The sequence below is a fragment of the Trichomycterus rosablanca genome, chromosome 2 (assembly GCF_030014385.1).
Source record: "Trichomycterus rosablanca isolate fTriRos1 chromosome 2, fTriRos1.hap1, whole genome shotgun sequence".
Classification (NCBI taxonomy): domain Eukaryota; kingdom Metazoa; phylum Chordata; class Actinopteri; order Siluriformes; family Trichomycteridae; genus Trichomycterus; species Trichomycterus rosablanca.
Genome location: NC_085989.1, coordinates 13772225 through 13793312, shown reverse-complemented (window position 1 = coordinate 13793312; position 21088 = coordinate 13772225). Strand labels below are relative to the sequence as shown.

At 39.2% G+C, this 21088-nt stretch overlaps 1 protein-coding gene across 1 annotated transcript in view; it reads right to left on the bottom strand.

Moving 5' to 3' along the window:
- Nucleotides 1-18331, bottom strand: part of epb41a (erythrocyte membrane protein band 4.1a) — a 130754-nt gene extending 112423 nt beyond the window's left edge. Inside the window, exon 1 of the mRNA XM_063011518.1 lies at nt 18280-18331. The gene's annotated coding sequence lies outside the window, so the exon portion shown is untranslated. The remainder of the gene's footprint in view (nt 1-18279) is intronic.
- Between the last annotated feature and the right edge of the window lie 2757 nt (nt 18332-21088).

Below are 21088 nucleotides of genomic sequence, written 5' to 3'. Positions count from 1 at the left end.
TGCACCAACAATTTGTCCTCTTTTGAACTCTGGTATGTCACCCATAATGTTGTGTGCATTGCAATATTTTGAGCAAAACTGTGCTCTTACCCTGCTAATTAAACCTTCACACTCTGCTCTTACTGGTGCAATGTGCAATTAATGAAGATTGGCCACCAGACTGGTCCAATTTAGCCATGAAACCTCCTACACTAAAATGACAGGTGTTTCAGTTATTTTGTCCAACCCCTGTATATACACATATATATATATATACAGTGTATCACAAAAGTGAGTACACCCCTCACATTTCTGCAGATATTTAAGTATATCTTTTCATGGGACAACACTGACAAAATGACACTTTGACACAATGAAAAGTAGTCTGTGTGCAGCTTATATAACAGTGTAAATTTATTCTTCCCTCAAAATAACTCAATATACAGCCATTAATGTCTAAACCACCGGCAACAAAAGTGAGTACACCCCTTAGTGAAAGTTCCTGAAGTGTCAATATTTTGTGTGGCCACCATTATTTCCCAGAACTGCCTTAACTTTCCTGGGCATGGAGTTTACCAGAGCTTCACAGGTTGCCACTGGAATGCTTTTCCACTCCTCCATGACGACATCACGGAGCTGGCGGATATTTGAGACTTTGCGCTCCTCCACCTTCCGCTTGAGGATGCCCCAAAGATGTTCTATTGGGTTTAGGTCTGGAGACATGCTTGGCCAGTCCATCACCTTTACCCTCAGCCTCTTCAATAAAGCAGTGGTCGTCTTAGAGGTGTGTTTGGGGTCATTATCATGCTGGAACACTGCCCTGCGACCCAGTTTCCGGAGGGAGGGGATCATGCTCTGCTTCAGTATTTCACAGTACATATTGGAGTTCATGTGTCCCTCAATGAAATGTAACTCCCCAACACCTGCTGCACTCATGCAGCCCCAGACCATGGCATTCCCACCACCATGCTTGACTGTAGGCATGACACACTTATCTTTGTACTCCTCACCTGATTGCCGCCACACATGCTTAAGACCATCTAAACCAAACAAATTAATCTTGGTCTCATCAGACCATAGGACATGGTTCCAGTAATCCATGTCCTTTGTTGACATGTCTTCAGCAAACTGTTTGCGGGCTTTCTTGTGTAGAGACTTCAGAAGAGGCTTCCTTCTGGGGTGACAGCCATGCAGACCAATTTGATGTAGTGTGCGGTGTATGGTCTGAGCACTGACAGGCTGACCCCCCCACCTTTTCAATCTCTGCAGCAATGCTGACAGCACTCCTGCGCCTATCTTTCAAAGACAGCAGTTGGATGTGACGCTGAGCACGTGCACTCAGCTTCTTTGGACGACCAACGCGAGGTCTGTTCTGAGTGGACCCTGCTCTTTTAAAACGCTGGATGATCTTGGCCAATGTGCTGCAGCTCAGTTTCAGGGTGTTGGCAATCTTCTTGTAGCCTTGGCCATCTTCATGTAGCGCAACAATTCGTCTTTTAAGATCCTCAGAGAGTTCTTTGCCATGAGGTGCCATGTTGGAACTTTCAGTGACCAGTATGAGAGAGTGTGAGAGCTGTACTACTAAATTGAACACACCTGCTCCCTATGCACACCTGAGACCTAGTAACACTAACAAATCACATGACATTTTGGAGGGAAAATGACAAGCAGTGCTCAATTTGGACATTTAGGGGTGTAGTCTCTTAGGGGTGTACTCACTTTTGTTGCCGGTGGTTTAGACATTAATGGCTGTATATTGGGTTATTTTGAGGGAAGAATAAATTTACACTGTTATATAAGCTGCACACAGACTACTTTTCATTGTGTCAAAGTGTCATTTTGTCAGTGTTGTCCCATGAAAAGATATACTTAAATATCTGCAGAAATGTGAGGGGTGTACTCACTTTTGTGATACACTGTATATATATATATATACAGTGTATCACAAAAGTGAGTACACCCCTCACATTTCTGCAAATATTTGATTATATCTTTTCATGGGACAACACTATAGACATGAAACTTGGATATAACTTAGAGTAGTCAGTGTACAGCTTGTATAGCAGTGCAGATTTACTGTCTTCTGAAAATAACTCAACACACAGCCATTAATGTCTAAATAGCTGGCAACATAAGTGAGTACACCCCACAGTGAACATGTCCAAATTGTGCCCAAATGTGTCGTTGTCCCTCCCTGGTGTCATGTGTCAAGGTCCCAGGTGTAAATGGGGAGCAGGGCTGTTAAATTTGGTGTTTTGGGTACAATTCTCTCATACTGGCCACTGGATATTCAACATGGCACCTCATGGCAAAGAACTCTCTGAGGATGTGAGAAATAGAATTGTTGCTCTCCACAAAGATGGCCTGGGCTATAAGAAGATTGCTAACACCCTGAAACTGAGCTACAGCATGGTGGCCAAGGTCATACAGCGGTTTTCCAGGACAGGTTCCACTCGGAACAGGCTTCGCCAGGGTCGACCAAAGAAGTCGAGTCCACGTGTTCGGCGTCATATCCAGAGGTTGGCTTTAAAAAATAGACACACGAGTGCTGCCAGCATTGCTGCAGAGGTTGAAGACGTGGGAGGTCAGCCTGTCAGTGCTCAGACCATACGCCGCACACTGCATCAACTCGGTCTGCATGGTCGTCATCCCAGAAGGAAGCTGACGCACAAGAAAGCCCGCAAACAGTTTGCTGAAGACAAGCAGTCCAAGAACATGGATTACTGGAATGCCCTGTGGTCTGACGAGACCAAGATAAACTTGTTTGGCTCAGATGGTGTCCAGCATATGTGGCAGCGCCCTGGTGAGAAGTACCAAGACAACTGTATCTTGCCTACAGTCAAGCATGGTGGTGGTAGCATCATGGTCTTGGGCTGCATGAGTGTTGCTGGCACTGGGGAGCTGCAGTTCATTGAGGGAAACATGAATTCCAACATGTACTGTGACATTCTGAAACAGAGCATGATCCCCTCCCTTCGAAAACTGGGCCTCATGGCAGTTTTCCAACAGGATAACGACCCCAAACACAACCTCCAAGATGACAACTGCCTTGCTGAGGAAGCTGAAGGTAAAGGTGATGGACTAAACCCAATTGAGCACCTGTGGCGCATCCTCAAGTGGAAGGTGGAGGAGTTCAAGGTGTCTAACATCCACCAGCTCCGTGATGTCATCATGGAGGAGTGGAAGAGGATTCCAGTAGCAACCTGTGCAGCTCTGGTGAATTCCATGCCCAGGAGGGTTAAGGCAGTGCTGGATAATAATGGTGGTCACACAAAATATTGACACTTTGGGCACAATTTGGACATGTTCACTGTGGGGTGTACTCACTTATGTTGCCAGCCATTTAGACATTAATGGCTGTGTGTTGAGTTATTTTCAGAAGACAGTAAATCTACACTGCTATACAAGTTGTACACTGACTACTCTAAGTTATATCCAAGTTTTATTTCTATAGTGTTGTCCCATGAAAAGATATAATGAAATATTTGCAGAAATGTGAGGGGTGTACTCACTTTTGTGATACACTGTATATATACATATACTGTATATACAGTGTATCACAAAAGTGAGTACACCCCTCACATTTCTGCAGATATTTAAGTATATCTTTTCATGGGACAACACTGACAAAATGACACTTTGGCACAATGAAAAGTAGTCTGTGTGCAGCTTATATAACAGTGTAAATTTATTCTTCCCTCAAAATAACTCAATATACAGCCATTAATGTCTAAACCACCGGCAACAAAAGTGAGTACACCCCTTAGTGAAAGTTCCTGAATTGTCAATATTTTGTGTGGCCACCATTATTTCCCAGAACTGCCTTAACTCTCCTGGGCATGGAGTTTACCAGAGCTTCACAGGTTGCCACTGGAATGCTTTTCCACTCCTCCATGACGACATCACGGAGCTGGCGGATATTCGAGACTTTGCGCTCCTCCACCTTCCGCTTGAGGATGCCCCAAAGATGTTCTATTGGGTTTAGGTCTGGAGACATGCTTGGCCAGTCCATCACCTTTACCCTCAGCCTCTTCAATAAAGCAGTGGTCGTCTTAGAGGTGTGTTTGGGGTCATTATCATGCTGGAACACTGCCCTGCGACCCAGTTTCCGGAGGGAGGGGATCATGCTCTGCTTCAGTATTTCACAGTACATATTGGAGTTCATGTGTCCCTCAATGAAATGTAACTCCCCAACACCTGCTGCACTCATGCAGCCCCAGACCATGGCATTCCCACCACCATGCTTGACTGTAGGCATGACACACTTATCTTTGTACTCCTCACCCGACTGCCGCCACACATGCTTGAGACCATCTGAACCAAACAAATTAATCTTGGTCTCATCAGACCATAGGACATGGTTCCAGTAATCCATGTCCTTTGTTGACATGTCTTCAGCAAACTGTTTGCGGGCTTTCTTGTGTAGAGACTTCAGAAGAGGCTTCCTTCTGGGGTGACAGCCATGCAGACCAATTTGATGTAGTGTGCGGCGTATGGTCTGAGCACTGACAGGCTGACCCCCCACCTTTTCAATCTCTGCAGCAATGCTGACAGCACTCCTGCGCCTATCTTTCAAAGACAGCAGTTGGATGTGACGCTGAGCACGTGCACTCGGCTTCTTTGGACGACCAACGCGAGGTCTGTTCTGAGTGGACCCTGCTCTTTTAAAACGCTGGATGATCTTGGCCACTGTGCTGCAGCTCAGTTTCAGGGTGTTGGCAATCTTCTTGTAGCCTTGGCCATCTTCATGTAGCGCAACAATTCGTCTTTTAAGATCCTCAGAGAGTTCTTTGCCATGAGGTGCCATGTTGGAACTTTCAGTGACCAGTATGAGAGAGTGTGAGAGCTGTACTACTAAATTGAACACACCTGCTCCCTATGCACACCTGAGACCTAGTAACACTAACAAATCACATGACATTTTGGAGGAAAAATGACAAGCAGTGCTCAATTTGGACATTTAGGGGTGTAGTCTCTTAGGGGTGTACTCACTTTTGTTGCCGGTGGTTTAGACATTAATGGCTGTATATTGAGTTATTTTGAGGGAAGAATAAATTTACACTGTTATATAAGCTGCACACAGACTACTTTTCATTGTGTCAAAGTGTCATTTTGTCAGTGTTGTCCCATGAAAAGATATACTTAAATATCTGCAGAAATGTGAGGGGTGTACTCACTTTTGTGATACACTGTATATATATAATAATACATAACCATTGCCTCTAATTTGTGCAACGTTCAGAACTAAGTTTCAGCTACAGCTCACGCAGAACATAAACCTTTAATATTTTGTTGGGAGGCTTTGTGGCAGGTAAAAAATCTGTCAGGATTGTATCTCCTAGATGAGGTAAATCTGGTGTTTGTGCGCGTGTACATGTGTGTTTGCCTAAGCCCTCAAAAAAGCCTGTGGTGGTTGCAAAGAAAAGTCAGTGTATCAACACGACGCTCTGATGGTGTGGATGTTGTTCTGAGTTTTTTTCCAGCTTAAAATGATCTCAAACTTTCTGTCGTCTGTCCAGTCTCGTCTGTTCGCCCCTCGCTATTTTCTCTTTTTCTTTCTCCATTTTGCAGTCCGCGCTATCAAATATCGACTTTGTTTCAAATCGCTACTTTCATACTGAACAGTACGCAGGAGCGGCGAGTGTGTCCACCGCGTATTCATTGAACTGTACGTAAAAAAAAGTACAAATTAAGTCCTGTTTAAACCTTTCATGCCTGAGTGGAACATTCCATTTTCGGACACTATGTAACATAGTCATAGAAAAAACCTTATTGTGTAAATACCGTACATAGCATAGACTATATATACTAGGGATGTCCCGATCACGTTTTTTTGTTCCAGATACCGATCCCGATTATTAATTTTGATCCCGATCCGATACAGATTCTCAAACCGATACTTGTATTTTCTAGATATTGTCTAGATAAGAACTAGATAATACTGTTCACACAGTGCACACTTCAAGTACATTACAGTTATTCACATTAATCCACTGTACATGTTTAACAACTACATAGCTCTGCAGTGCTGAAGGGAAAAATGCTGCATCCAAGCTATTGCTTAATGTTTTTGTATTTTTACAAAATCAATCAAAATGAGTGAGATAATTACAGTTTTACTTTAAACTTTACATTCAAAGAAAAAAAATGTTTAATGCAGTGATACACTAAAAATGAACAGAAATCTGTGTAGCAGCTTAACTTGAATGTAAGAAAAAAAGTTACTTAAAAGCATTACAGTAAAACCTGAATACCAAAATAAAATGGAAAGGCTCTTTTGTTATGAAGGAAAGCCAGTTTTTAAAGTGCTTCTATTGTGACAATGGTTTGATGGACGTTTGTACACGAAGTGAGTGTGTTTTGACCCTTTAGGCCTTCCATAGAACATGAAATAGCGTGCTTGACTCAACTGTCGGCTATTCGGTACCGTAACAGAATTTAATAAAGTGTTCTGCTCCCGACAATATGTGAATATACCGTGCATTTATTTCTTTATTAAACGAGTGCATCACTACGTTGTTTTGTAAACCGGTGTGATCCTTAACTCACACACACTCTCACACATGAACGCAGCTCTGCTCCCACCGCCTCGTGAAACGCTCACACTGCAGACGTTACACTTCACTGTTGGACTTGTTTTACTTTTCAATTTAAAGTATTTCCACACAGCGGACATGCTGACGTAACACAAAAGATTGGGATTAAGATCGGGTTTAGTAAAGCCGATTCCGATCAATTAAAAAATGCCTTGATCGGCCCCGATCCTGATTTTTGAGATCGGATCGGGACATCCCTAATATATACACACCATTATAACCAGAAGAATCAGTTCTTTAAAATGATATAAAACTCAGTATGGTTATTTAAGTGTAATATAACCAAATCTATACACAAATCCTCCAAAATCAACCTAAAAAAACTCAATTTTTATTTCATACATAAATACTTACATTTTTAACACATTTCTGTGCAATATAGAGAAAAATATAGAGTATATGAAATGTTTGCAATTTTGTGAGCCATTTGTCAAGAAAATAATTTTGAATCTATCATCTTCTATTCAAAAGTTATGATAAATTTAGCAGAAGGTGTCATTTAGCAATTTAGAATGTTCGTATAGCTCCTTTTTTACCTCACTTTTGACCAATGTCAGCATACACTATTAACCAATGAAAGTGTACTTTTATGAAAAAAAACCCTGCATATACACACACCATTATAACCAGGAGAATCAGTTCTTTAAAATTATATGAAACACAATGTTTTTCAAGTGTAATATAATAAATGTTTACAAAAAACCTTCAAAATCAACCTAAAAAAATCTCTCGTTTTTTATTTAATTCATAAATACTTACATTTTTAACACATTTCTGTGCAATAAAGAGAAAAATATAGAATATATGAAATGTTTGCAATTTTGTGAGCCATTTGTCAAGAAAATAATTTTGAATCCATCATCTTCTATTCAAAAGTTATAATAAATTTAGCAGAAGGTGTCATTTAGCAATTTAGAATGTTCGTGTAGCTCCTTTTTTACCTCACTTTTTACCAATGTCAGCATACACTATACACCAATGAAAGTGTACTTTTATGGAAAATAAAGACTACATATACACACCATTATAACCAGGAGAATCAGTTCTTTAAAATTATATGAAACTCAATGTTTTTCAAGTGTAATATAATAAATGTTTATAAAAAACCTTCAAAATCAACCTAAAAAATCTCTCGTTTTTTACTCAATTCATAAATACTTACATTTTTAACAAATTTCTGTGCAATATAGAGAACAATATAGAATATATAAAATTTTTGCAATTTTGTGAGCCATTTGTCAAGATAATTTTGAATCTATCATCTTCTATTCAAAAGTTATAATCAATTTAGCAGAAGGTGTCATTTATCAATTTAGAATGTTCGTGTCGCTCCTTTTTTACTTCACTTTTTACCAATGTCAGCATACACTATTTGACAAAATAAGCACTCTAACAACAGTGTATAGTTCAAAAACATTAAAGATTTTTATTAGAATTATATACACTTCTCATTCTATAAATAATTTCAAAACAACAATACAATATAGTTCAGCACTATTGAAGAACATCACTCCATAAAACAAACTCTCAAATAATCCAATTCAACAATACAAGAAAAAGCAATTCTTTGTTCAGGATAATCATTGAACAATTTAGTAAACAGTTCAGAGGATATCAGGATATCAAGGATATCAAATCTCATCTAAGCCATTTTGCCAAAAATTCACTACAAAATATTTAACAGACAATGCACAATGGATAATTACCTCAAGTTACCTCCTTCCAATGAAAAATGCACACTGAACTTTGACCTGTGAAGAGAAAGAGAAACAAAGAACATATACACAAACACAGGGGTTGAGGAAGGATGAGAGGGGCTGACGGTAGAAGACAGAAGCCCTGTGTAGGTCTAACTGTGAAACTCATCTCCTTCGCTAGAATGCCAAGACTGAAAACAGTTTCGATTGCCAACTAAACAAAATCTTCCACCTTGGCACTCAGGAGCCATGCATGCAATCTTTGTTTTATTTTCTTTTTTGAATTTTTTGTAGCAAAGCCAGCAATTTCTTGATACTTGCTCCATCTGAGGAATGTGGGTGACGTAAAACGATGAGGAAGTGGTTGGAGCTACTGAAAGCTGAGATGGCAAAATTGAATCGACGGCAATGTCTGCAAGCTGGCGCGACAGATTATCCCTAAAGTTTATCTGGCTGTAGCCTGCTGAACTAAACCCATAACGTGATGCTGGATTGGAATGATGCCAGTCCTGAAACAAAATGAAACTATTAACGACGGCTATGTCCACAAAATGGAAGAAAAGTGTTTTCCACCACTTTTGAGTTTTCTGAAGCAGACTGTATGTGTTTAACATTTGATCAGATCTGTCAACACCTCCCATGTGTTTATTGTAGTCCTTTACTACAGCTGGTTGACGGACTACTTTTCTGTCCCACGTGGCACCATTCTTTACCATCCTAGAAACCTCTGATGAATCATTAGCATTGTGGAAATTAGAGAGGCTTGTAACTGCTCGCGTGTCCTTCCACTGAACAACTAAGACATTTCCGTCAATTCTACACCACCTCATATCACCACGGTTAGCTTGCCGCTCCCATTTCTTGACATCTTTGAAATCCACTGGGAATTTCTTACGATTCATCCTACATGTCCCACAAGCATTGATTCCCCACTCCTTAAGTCGAACCATAATCAAGATTATTTTCTGTGGCAGGATCTACAACATGGAGGGCTGCCATCAATTCCTTGAAACGGTCACGGGACATGAATAACTTGGCCCATGAACCCTGAAGAGATCTGGTTCCCCAATATCTGTGAATGCTGTGGAGGGACGTGAAACCCATGTAAATGAGGAGCCCAAGAAACCGGTAGAATTCATCTGGGGTCACTTCTTCCCATGCCCCATGATGGTTCGCATAAGACGGCCTATTCAGTACAAGCTCCCACCCCTTAGAGTTTGTAAACTGGCAAATCTCAGCAACAATGGTGTACGTGAAAAACAACTTGAAGAAGTCTATTTCACGCCGCAAGGTACTTGTGGCTGACCGTACAGCCCTGTGCACACTTCCCAGATCTATGCCTATTGGACGAGAGGGATTAAATGGTATGGGCTCTGGTGCTTCTGTGTCTACATCAGCATAGGAAGGAAAGGATACAGATTCAGGGAAGCGTTTCCGCTTCCTACCTGACATGGGACAAGAAAGACTAACCAAACCCATTAAAAAAAAAAAACATTAGTAAAAATCATAATCTGAGTTTGTACTCTTTTGTTGATTTTATATTTTGTTGGCAGCCCTGATTGTGTGTGTGGGTGCAAATGCTGACATTTATTGTCAGCATATATGTACACACACACATTTACAAATACACACACTTGGAATACATGTATTTACCGATAGGAGGTTGTTGGTTGATCCCTCTGCTCATCTTGCTCTTCTTCATCCTCTTCTTCCCCTTTATCCAGGAGCTCCATGTCCATGAAGTCCTCCTCTTCAATGGTCATGCCTTCATGATCTTCATCGCTGTCATGTTCAGCAATAAGCCTAAGCTCGTCAGGGCCTAGCCACTGTCTCCTCTTCAGAGACTCCATAAGGCGTGCATATTGAGCCTTGTCTCCATCCATCTCAGAATAATAAAAGAAAAGAGATTACAATGAATAAAGGTGGTGACAGTGATGTTATTTTAAAAATAATTACATATATGTAGAATTCAATCACAAATACTCTATATGTTTTTGTCAGAGAAGCTAATGTCCACAGGCTCATGTTTTGAAGTAAACTCAAGTACACTGAACCAATACATATGACAAAAGTTTCTCAAATCTGGCACATGGTTTACACATAAAACAATAATTATCTAAGAGGAGCAATAATTACAAGACAAAACGTGATGCTATGGTTATATTTAAAAATGTTGTAAATAGTCACAGACTGAAATGTTATGCACCTGTATGCTTTCAAAAATAGTTTGATACCATATTTTAGTCCCTTTCAAATATCTCTTGCAATACATTAGAAAATTATGCAAATCTGACAGAAATATTTTATAGATAAAACTATATTTCACTGATACAAGTAAGAATTACCACAGAAAATATATTATGGTAAAAAAAAAAAAAAAAAAAAAAAAAAAAAGTTGCCCAGACTGACATGTTATCTACCTACTGTATATGCACCTATATGGTAGCATAGCATACTTTAGTCTCTTTCAAATAAATGCAGCAATTTTTTAGAAAATGATGCAAATTTCACAGAAATATTTTATAGATAAAATAATATTTCTCTGTTATAAGTACAAATTACCACAGATAAAATATACCATGGAAATAAAGGTTATAAATTGCCTAGACTGACATGTAATCCACCTTTATGCTTTCTGCCTCAGCTAACTTACTTTAGCCAGTCATGCTAAATGCATGTAATGCAAAATGTAATGCTATTATGAGCAAAGCTAAGGTGATTTCTAAGCAGACTTTAGACAGTATTGAAGTAAAACAAGTAAGCTATAACTGATTTCAAGATTACATGCATAAAATCTAACTTTGGAGTTTGAGAGCAGCCTGTTCAAACCACATGGCTGCAGGGTGCAACACACAGCTCCGGTAGTTTAGCTTAGCTCACTGCTATTCCCTTATTTGTGTAAAAATGCTGCATACTTTACAAACTACTAAACAAACGAGACTAAAAAGGTATCTGATAAACTGTCCACATGTATTTATTTCCATCTAGATGGACATAAAAAACCTTACAATCAATTCAGAAAGGAGAGATAGATAGATAGATAGATAGATAGATAGATAGATAGATAGATAGATAGATAGATAGATAGATAGATAGATAGATAGATAGATAGATACTTTATTGATACCGAAGGAAATTAGAGAGTTGTGCAGCTGACTGACTAAACTTAGAACGCAGCTCTCAAAAACACTAATAATATTACAATTTTACCATTAAAGCCAAGTTTTCGGAGTAGAAATGAAAAGTAATAACACTAATAAACAGTTTTAAAATAAATCTTACCTTATTTCACTGACAGAATATCTCTTTCTGTGTTGTTATCCAGTCGACTGTCTCAGCTGCGTCCGTGTGAGGGCGGGGCGAATGAAAAAAATAAATTCTCCTCTTTCTCATTAAATATGCAAACCAGCCACGACACAAACCGCTTGACCAATGATATTGCCTTTTAGCCTGGGTTGTCAGCTACCTGGGGCATTTTTCAGATTTACAATCAGTGATTGGACGGCGGAGATAAAAGGCTTTAAGCCATCGACATTATTGTTTCGAAATTTGAATGGGCCAGCTTTAAAGGGTTAAGTATGAGATTTCGGATGCAGCCCTCGGCTTCTTCACGTCACCTGCCCACAGCGTGAAACACTGTGAGCTGTATATAGTTGTATGGATTAAACGATGCCTCGATACGAAAAATTTGAATCGATGATTTTTAGTAATCGAATTACTCGAGTTTCTCAAGGAATCGTTTCAGTCCTACTGCAATGTGTGAACTTCAGAGACACTGCACTGTGTTAATTAAAGTCTGAAACTTCAACAGTGCCAACCTCCAACACACAGTGCCAAACTTCCACCAACATATCACCTTCTTCACCAGGGGCAACAGGACACTGGGTCACTGCTATACTGCATTTAAAATCTATTATAAGGCAAAGTCTCATCCAACATTCAAAAATTGGTGTCATGCCAGCATCCTCCTCATGCGTAAATATAAATAAAGGCTGAAATGGTAAGCTCCGGTTCAGAGGACTATCTGGTCTAAAAACACACCGTCAAGACACTTAAGCTGTAGGTGGATAAAACCATCTGTGAAGCTCTGAACTCTTACACTACTGCCAACAATGCAGGGCTCATAAGCTGGAACATGACGAGTACAAAGCTGTGTCCTACAGAAGGCACAGGGCAGTAAAGGAGGCAAAGCAGCACTACGAAAGAAAAATTGAATCACATTTCCAGCAGTGCAGTTCTCAAACCCTGTGGCAGGAACTGACAGCAATCACTGAACATATATGTATCTCTGACAAATAAGTTGAACACATTCTACACTCGTTTTAAGGCTGGAGCTGGCAGCGCTAATGACGCCAACGATACTAACATCACTGGCGATGCTAACAACATTGTACCCAGCAGCATGCACACTGAGCTCGTCAGAGTGCAGAGAGATTTAATCAAGGAGAGGGATTTGCAAGAAAGCTTTCAGGAGGTTAAACACCAGAAAGGCAGCAAAAAAAAAAAAAAAAAAAAAAAAAAGCCAGAAAGCCAGCACTGACAAGCTTGCACCAGTGTTCACTGACATTTTCAACATCTCTCTGATCACAGTGCATTGTTTAAACCAGGGGTTCTCAACTGGGTCCCGGGACCCACATTTTCTCATGGTCATTAAGTCACGACCCACTTTTATAGAATACAAACCAAACAAATTTATTTTTGAAAAATAGCCTTCAAAAACACATTTAAACATACATATGCATGCAAAGTGAATTTAAGAGCAATTTTTTTAAGAAACTGAGGAGGACCATGCCAATTGCATGTATAAAAGTTACTACAATAAATTTAAATATCAAAACTGCAAAAAATAAATAAGGCTACAAAACAAGATGCTTTCACCTAACCTGTCTTCTGTGGAAGTCAGTGAGACAGTTGGGCATGTACTTTACTTCTGATCAGAGTTTCAAAGTCTGGGGTGACAGTAGACAGAGTTACTCTCAGATCATGCTCAGTGTTCAACCTGTTTCTCTGCTTTGACTTGAGCTGGACCAAGGTAGAAAAGCCACTTTCACAAAGATAGGTAAGACGCCCGGAGTGCATGTTCTTGTTTGGAGCAAGATGCTGTCAGACACTTCTGTGATACCTTCAGCTCATGAAGTCGTCTTTGAAAAAACTCCACCGGCTTGTCTTTACATGCGGGATGTTTCGTTTGTAAATGGCGCATTAGCTTGGATGGTTTCATGCTCTCATGTGCCAGCATGAGAGCATTACAAATAACACACTGGGGTTTCTGTCTGTGTTTGTCCTCAATGAACGAAAATCCACATTTCAAATACTCCGGGTTATATTTGCGTTTCGCCATCTTGCCTCCGAACATCATCACAAATTTAAAGAGAAGGGTAACCGGCAAACGAATGGTGGTTACCATGGCAACGAGAATGCTGTGCTCGTCTGATGCGTGCCTCTCTCTGTCTCTTTTTTTTCCAGATAAAAGACGAGTACAAAATCAGATGAGCATTAATTATTTTTAATTTTATTTTAATGTATTTATTTTTTACAAGCTGTCCGCAACCCGCCCAGAACGTGTCCGTGACCCGACCCACCAGTTGAGAATCGCTGGTTTAAACAATCTATCATTATTCCTGTCTTTTTTCAGTGACTTTCATCCAGTAGCCCTAACATCAATCGTGATGAAGTACTTTCTAAGGCTCATCAGAAACTTCATAATCTCCTCACTTCTGACTTCATGGACACTCTGTATACCACCACAACTGCCCTACACAACACTGACTCACCTGGACAGTTAAAATGGTGTTTGTTTACTACAGCTCAGAGTTTAATACTATTCAAGCTAAGAACCATGTTGGAGAACTTAGGACATCATTCCCTGTAGTGACATTTGTCCAGTGGGATCTCCAACTTCCTACAAGACAGACAAGCAGTGCAGGAAGACATTTAACATCTGAAAAAACTGGTGGCAGTATGACAATCTCCCCCTTAACATAAGCATGACAAATGGCCTGATATCCTGTCTGGATCAATGGAACTGCAGGGAAAGAGCAGATAGTTTCAACTACCCTGGAGGCCACATCTCGAAGGACCTGTCATGGTCCTGCCACACCATCACCCTGGCAAAGATGGCCTGTGAGCGTCTTTACCACCTTAGATGCTTAATGGACTGCAAACTGTCCTTTAAGGTACTGTGTAACTTCTACACCTGCACCACAAAAAGCATCCTTAGAGGAAACATTACAGCCTAGTTTGGGAACAGTACCAAGCAGGACAGGCAGGCTCTCTAGAGCAGTGGGTCAATAATTACCGGGCCGAACAAAAAAAAAAAAAAACAATTAGAGATTGCTACATCAGCAATGAAAACACTACTTTTTAATGGGTGTTATTGTTTCTAATCACCCCTAGGTGGGAGCAGCATCTCGTTGCAGCGAAAAAAGCTCATTTGTGAGTAGTACAGTTATTCTATTTTGAACACCCGCGCGCCCCTGCCGGTCCATGAAATAATATCTTAATTATATATTAACCCCTACAGTGGACACTACTGCATCACTCTATAGGATTCTACCCAGTGGTCAGTAGTTGTTACTGCAACCTTTACTGAAACGTGGTTGAACGGGAATGACAATAACGATAGTCTGCACATAGATGCACATAGGTTAGACCTGGACACTAAGCTGACGGGTAAACATCATGGTGGAGGTGTTGTCAGGGAAGAACTGTGTAACCCTGATAACGAACTCTTGGCCATCTACTCACGTCCATTCTATTGCCCCAGGGAATTCCCACACTTTAATCACTGTTCAGTTCACAAATCTCTAAAAGTCATTGGGGACATTAAACAGTGGACAGTATTGACAGTCAAAGTTTCCTACAGCACTGCTGAGTTGTTAAACATATACATTGGATTAATTTGAATAAATGTAATGTACTTGAAGTGTGCACTATGTGAACAGTATTATCTAGTTCTTATCTAGACAATATCTAGAAAATACAAGTATCGGTTTGAGACTCGGTATCGGATCGGGATCAAAATTAATGATCGGGAACAAAAAAACGTGATCGGGGACATCCCTAATTTCTAGTGACTTTGTTGTCAGTCAGTTTATCTATATGTGCGTACACCCCTGTGCAATATCACTTAAATGTCAAATAATTCAAAATTGTATCAACTCTCAATAATTGCATTGTTTCTAAGTCGACAAGTAGAGTATTCCCTCATATGAACAACCAAAAATAAATACTTTAAAAAGACTATGTTGACAGGCCTTAAAGTAGACAATTAATGCAACAAAAGTAAGTACATATAGGAGTTTTTGTGACAGCTCAGAAAGTGGGAAGGACATTGCATAACGTCAACCTCTATGGATGACGCCAAGGAAAAAATCCTTGAAAAAATCTCTCCAGATGTTTGTGCAACACTGGTATCTTTCATGCTGAGAAGAATTTAGTCTGTCATCAAAATTAATGGTGGACACAACCAAGTATTTAAAAATATTCAAAATTTAAATCTCAGTAATGAAATGTTTGTTGCATTGAGTTCCTACTGTGGGGCCTGTATATTTAATATAGTAAATCTAAATTGTTATTTTCTACATAAATGCAAATACACTTATGTTCAACTTAAAAGTAATGCAATTACTATAAAGTGATACAATTTTGAATTATTGGACAATTGAGTGATACTGCACATGGGTGTACTAATGTACTGTTGTTTACTGTATGTATGTACACTGATCAGCCATAACATTAAAACCACCTCGTTTCTACACTCACTGTCCAATTTATCAGCTTTACTTACCATATAGAAGCACTTTGTAGTTCTACAATTACTGACTGTAGTCCATCTATTTATCTACATACCTTTTTTAGCATGCTTTCACCCTGTTCTTCAATGGTCAGGACCCCCACAGGACCACCACAGAGCAGGTATTATTTAGGTGGTGGATCATTCTCAGCACTGCGGTGACACTGACATGGTGGTGGTGTGTTAGTGTGTGTTGTGCTGGTATGAGTAGATCAGACACAGCAGTGCTGCTGGAGTTTTTAAATACCGTGTCCACTCACTGTCCACTCTATTAGACACTCCTACCTAGTTGGTCCACCTTGAAGATGTAAAGTCAGAGACGATCGCTCATCTATTGCTGCTGTTTCAGTTGGTCATCTTCTAGACCTTCATCAGTGGTCACAGGACGCTCCTCACGAGGCGCTGTTGGCTGAATATATTTTTGGTTGGTGGACTATTCTCAGTCCAGCCGGGATAGTGAGGTGTTTAAAAACTCCATCAGCATTGCTGTGTCTTATCCACTTATACCAGCACAACACACACTACCACCATGTCAGTGTCACTGCAGTGCTGAAAATGACCCACCACCCAAATAATACCTACTTTGTAGTGGTCCTGTGGGGGTCACGACCATTGAAGAACAGCATGAAAGGGGGCTAACAAAGCATGCAGAAAAACAGATTAACTACAGTAAGTAATTGTAGAACTACAAAGTGCTTCTATATGGTCAGTGAAGCCGATAAAATGGACAATGTGTGTAGAAACAAGGAGGTGGTTTTATTGTTATGGATGATCAGTGTATATCTGTATGCAGTGTTGTGTGGCTGTGTGCCCTGTATACTTTGCAAACTTTTATAGCATGTAGATATTCATATTTTCCACATTATTCATTAGTATGTTGTCTACATGTTGCTTTAGATTCAGATTTCAGAGATGCATGCAGTCCACTAGAGTGGACGTATAAATAACTTCATGAAAAAATGTTTGTTAAAAAAAAAAAAAAATTACAAGTTATAGTTCATATACTGTAACCACAACTAACTGGGTTTTGACAGGTTCCAAAATCAGTTGTATAAAATAAATTATATGGTTTCAGCTTTGTTTGCTGAAGCCCCTTTTTTGTTCAAACATGACTGTGCCCTGTGCACAAAGTGAGGTCCATGAAGCCATGGTTTGGTGTTGAGGCAGGCCAACATAAGCAACAGTGAAATTGATTAGATAAATTGTGAGCCAGGCTCATTCAACAAAAGTGCCCAACCACAGCCAAATTCCTTAAGTCATACTCCAAATTTTTGTAGAAAGCAGAAGTAAAGAGGCTGTTATTGTCATGTCAAAGGACTTTATATTAATGCCCATGAAATTGAAATTAGATGTCCATCTAGCTTAAGTTCAGGTGTCTGCATACATCGGCAGTGAAGTGGATTTATGTTTATTGATTTTTTAGCATATTATCAACAGATAATGCCAATGCATTTCTTAATCTGAAAATTTTGTCATCCTGACTGTGTTGGTCTGACATGCTGTAAGCTTTTTTAACATAAAAACAAAACCGAGTGTGATTGTGTGTTCGTGTGTTGGCTTTTTGGCATTGTATGTGAATTAGCATTGTGCTATTAACATGTGCAAATGACTTCAGGACTAAATGGGAAAAGATCTTGTTTGTATAATGTTTTTAATAATTCTTAATATGCCTACAAAATTGCTCAATTTACCTTAGAGGTTGAGACCTAAATTAAATAACAAAATAAATGTTCAACTCGAATAGGTCAACAACTCTGAAGTACATATATAAATACATAAAATGTCTTTATGAAATACATAGAAACTTAAAGACACTTGCAAACACTCTAACCTACGGTTACCAAATAGCCGTCCTATAAAGAAAAGAATTTTCAAAAATAGGCTTTGTCATCACAATAGTTTGGGCACTGCAGTTACGGAATACGGAATAATCGCGTACTGCAAGCATGTTTCATAAATAAGCAAAAATAATTAAATAGCTAACAGGATTATGTTAGACAGTTAATGTTCACATTACCCCACTGTTAGTTAAATGTAAATTAAACAACGTTCAAAAGCGGATTATACGTTTGCCAAAAACAAAAAAAGAAATGTATTGCTCAACACGATATCTGAAAATGGAGGGATGCTACCGTAAAAGATGTCAACAAATCCTTCTTACCTCCTAGCATCGCATAATAAAATACAAAAACCATCACCAATATAAACTTACCTTTAGCTTTAATTCCTCAAAACAGAATTCGCAGCCGATTTTTCCTTTTCACAGATTTAAACAAGCAATTCAATATGTAAAATAATTTAATGCTTTTTTTATACGGAATTTGGGTTTTCTAAAAAAAAATAATAAGGGAAAAAGATGGGGGAAGTAGGTATACAATGACGTACCTGCACATGTTATAGTCGTGACCAATGGGAGACAAACAGAGGCTATTAGAATCCAATAAGCAGTCGTCGGTTTCTGGCTGGTAGGCTGCAGCAGCAGCAGCACAGTTTCTATGGATACACAAACTGAGTTTTACTTGGCGCTTCATTTAGTAAACATTTATTTATTTATTTTATTTGCTTTTACGCTTAAAAGAAATACAACATACTGAATAAAGGTAATAATAAAATTACATCCTCATTAAGCCTATCGCTTAATGCTTAAGTGAAACGGCTTTCTTTCGCGATGACACGAATGAAAATGGTAAAAAAAAAAAAAAAAAAAGGCTTTGGGTACTTTGACACTCTTTACTTTTTATATACCCAAATTCCAAAGCTTGGTTTTCCAGTAGAAGGCTACAATGACATGTGGCAGTCAACATTTAGTTACTGAGTTTTATTCCCTTTATTCTAACCACCCCTACACATCCCCAGAGGGCGCAGGTGCTTCATCAGACTGTTTGGTAATACGAAATGACAAAAGACATACATGGTCTTGGGAGACTAGCCAAACAAAAACTCATTTGACAAAAGCGCAATTGAGCCCACCTTCAGCTCATCATTTACATTAACCAATCACTCCAAATACATATATGGATGAATCAGAATAAAAAAAATAAAAATAAAAATACTTATTTTCAAGTATTTCATGAAATTCCAATGTTCTTGGTCTAAATTGTCATTAACTGCTAGTGTTAAAGAGGTGCCTTTTTTCCACCAATTTTAAGCTTTAGTTACAATGAGGAACATAAATTTTCCTGTGGTGTGACATCACGAACTAAAATTGTTTGCTTGTTTATTAGGATTTTAACATCATGTTTTACACTTTGGTTACATTCATGACAAAAATGGTAGTCACTCATTACACAAGGTTCATCAGTTCACACAAGGTTATACAGAACACAGTCTTGGACAATTTTGTATCTCCAGTTCACCTCACTTGCACGTCTTTGGACTGTGGGAGGAAACCGGAGCACATGCAAACCTGGGGTTCGAACCCAGGACCTTCTCGCTGTGAGGCGACAGTGCTACCCACTTAGCCACTGTGCCGCCCTCACAAACTAAAATAAAAAACTAAAATAAAAAGAACATGTAATAATAATTTAAATATGGATGAGTTGTATTCCAAGTTTAAGGGTCCCTTTATGCAAACTATAATTAGTATTTCGTATATGTATTATTCATAGATGGTTTTTTTTCAATTCCAGCCTTTTTTATCACTCACACAAGTAGAAATATCTTATAAAATGATAACATTATGATGAAAATACTTTTTTATAGTTACATTATACAGTGTTTAAAAACATATGAGGATTGAATTAACTGTACCTTTGTTAAGGTCACTTAATTTTAATTAATCAATTTAATGTTTATATTTTATACTTCATTTTTATTACAGTCACACAGATGAGATTTTGCATGTTTACCATACAATAAAAACAAATAAAACACATCTTCCATTTGAAAGAAAACTATTATGTAAAACATTCCATTTTTATTTGATTATGGTAAAATCAGGCATCATATCACCCACCTATACTGTGCAAAAATTTAAGGCAAGTGTGGAAAAACTGAAAAAAGAAAAATCAAAATCAAATCAATATTTGACCCTCAAAGTGGCATCAGTTCTTCTAGGTACACTTGCTCCAAAATTGTCTTAGTTTAGAATATATACAGTGTATCACAAAAGTGAGTACACCCCTCACATTTCTGCAGATATTTAAGTATATCTTTTCATGGGACAACACTGACAAAATGACACTTTGACACAATGAAAAGTAGTCTGTGTGCAGCTTATATAACAGTGTAAATTTATTCTTCCCTCAAAATAACTCAATATACAGCCATTAATGTCTAAACCACCGGCAACAAAAGTGAGTACACCCCTTAGTGAAAGTTCCTAAAGTGTCAATATTTTGTGTGGCCACCATTATTTCCCAGAACTGCCTTAACTCTCCTGGGCATGGAGTTTACCAGAGCTTCACAGGTTGCCACTGGAATGCTTTTCCACTCCTCCATGACGACATCACGGAGCTGGCGGATATTCGAGACTTTGCGCTCCTCCACCTTCCGCTTCAGGATGCCCCAAAGATGTTGTATTGGGTTTAGGTCTGGAGACATGCTTGGCCAGTCCATCACCTTTACCCTCAGCCTCTTTAATAAAGCAGTGGTCGTCTTAGAGGTGTGTTTGGGGTCATTATCATGCTGGAACACTGCCCTGCGACCCAGTTTCCGGAGGGAGGGGATCATGCTCTGCTTCAGTATTTCACAGTACATATTGGAGTTAATGTGTCCCTCAATGAAATGTAACTCCCCAACACCTGCTGCACTCATGCAGCCCCAGACCATGGCATTCCCACCACCATGCTTGACTGTAGGCATGACACACTTATCTTTGTACTCCTCACCTGATTGCCGCCACACATGCTTGAGACCATCTGAAGCAAACAAATTAATCTTGGTCTCATCAGACCATAGGACATGGTTCCAGTAATCCATGTCCTTTGTTGACATGTCTTCAGCAAACTGTTTGCGGGCTTTCTTGTGTAGAGACTTCAGAAGAGGCTTCCTTCTGGGGTGACAGCCATGCAGACCAATTT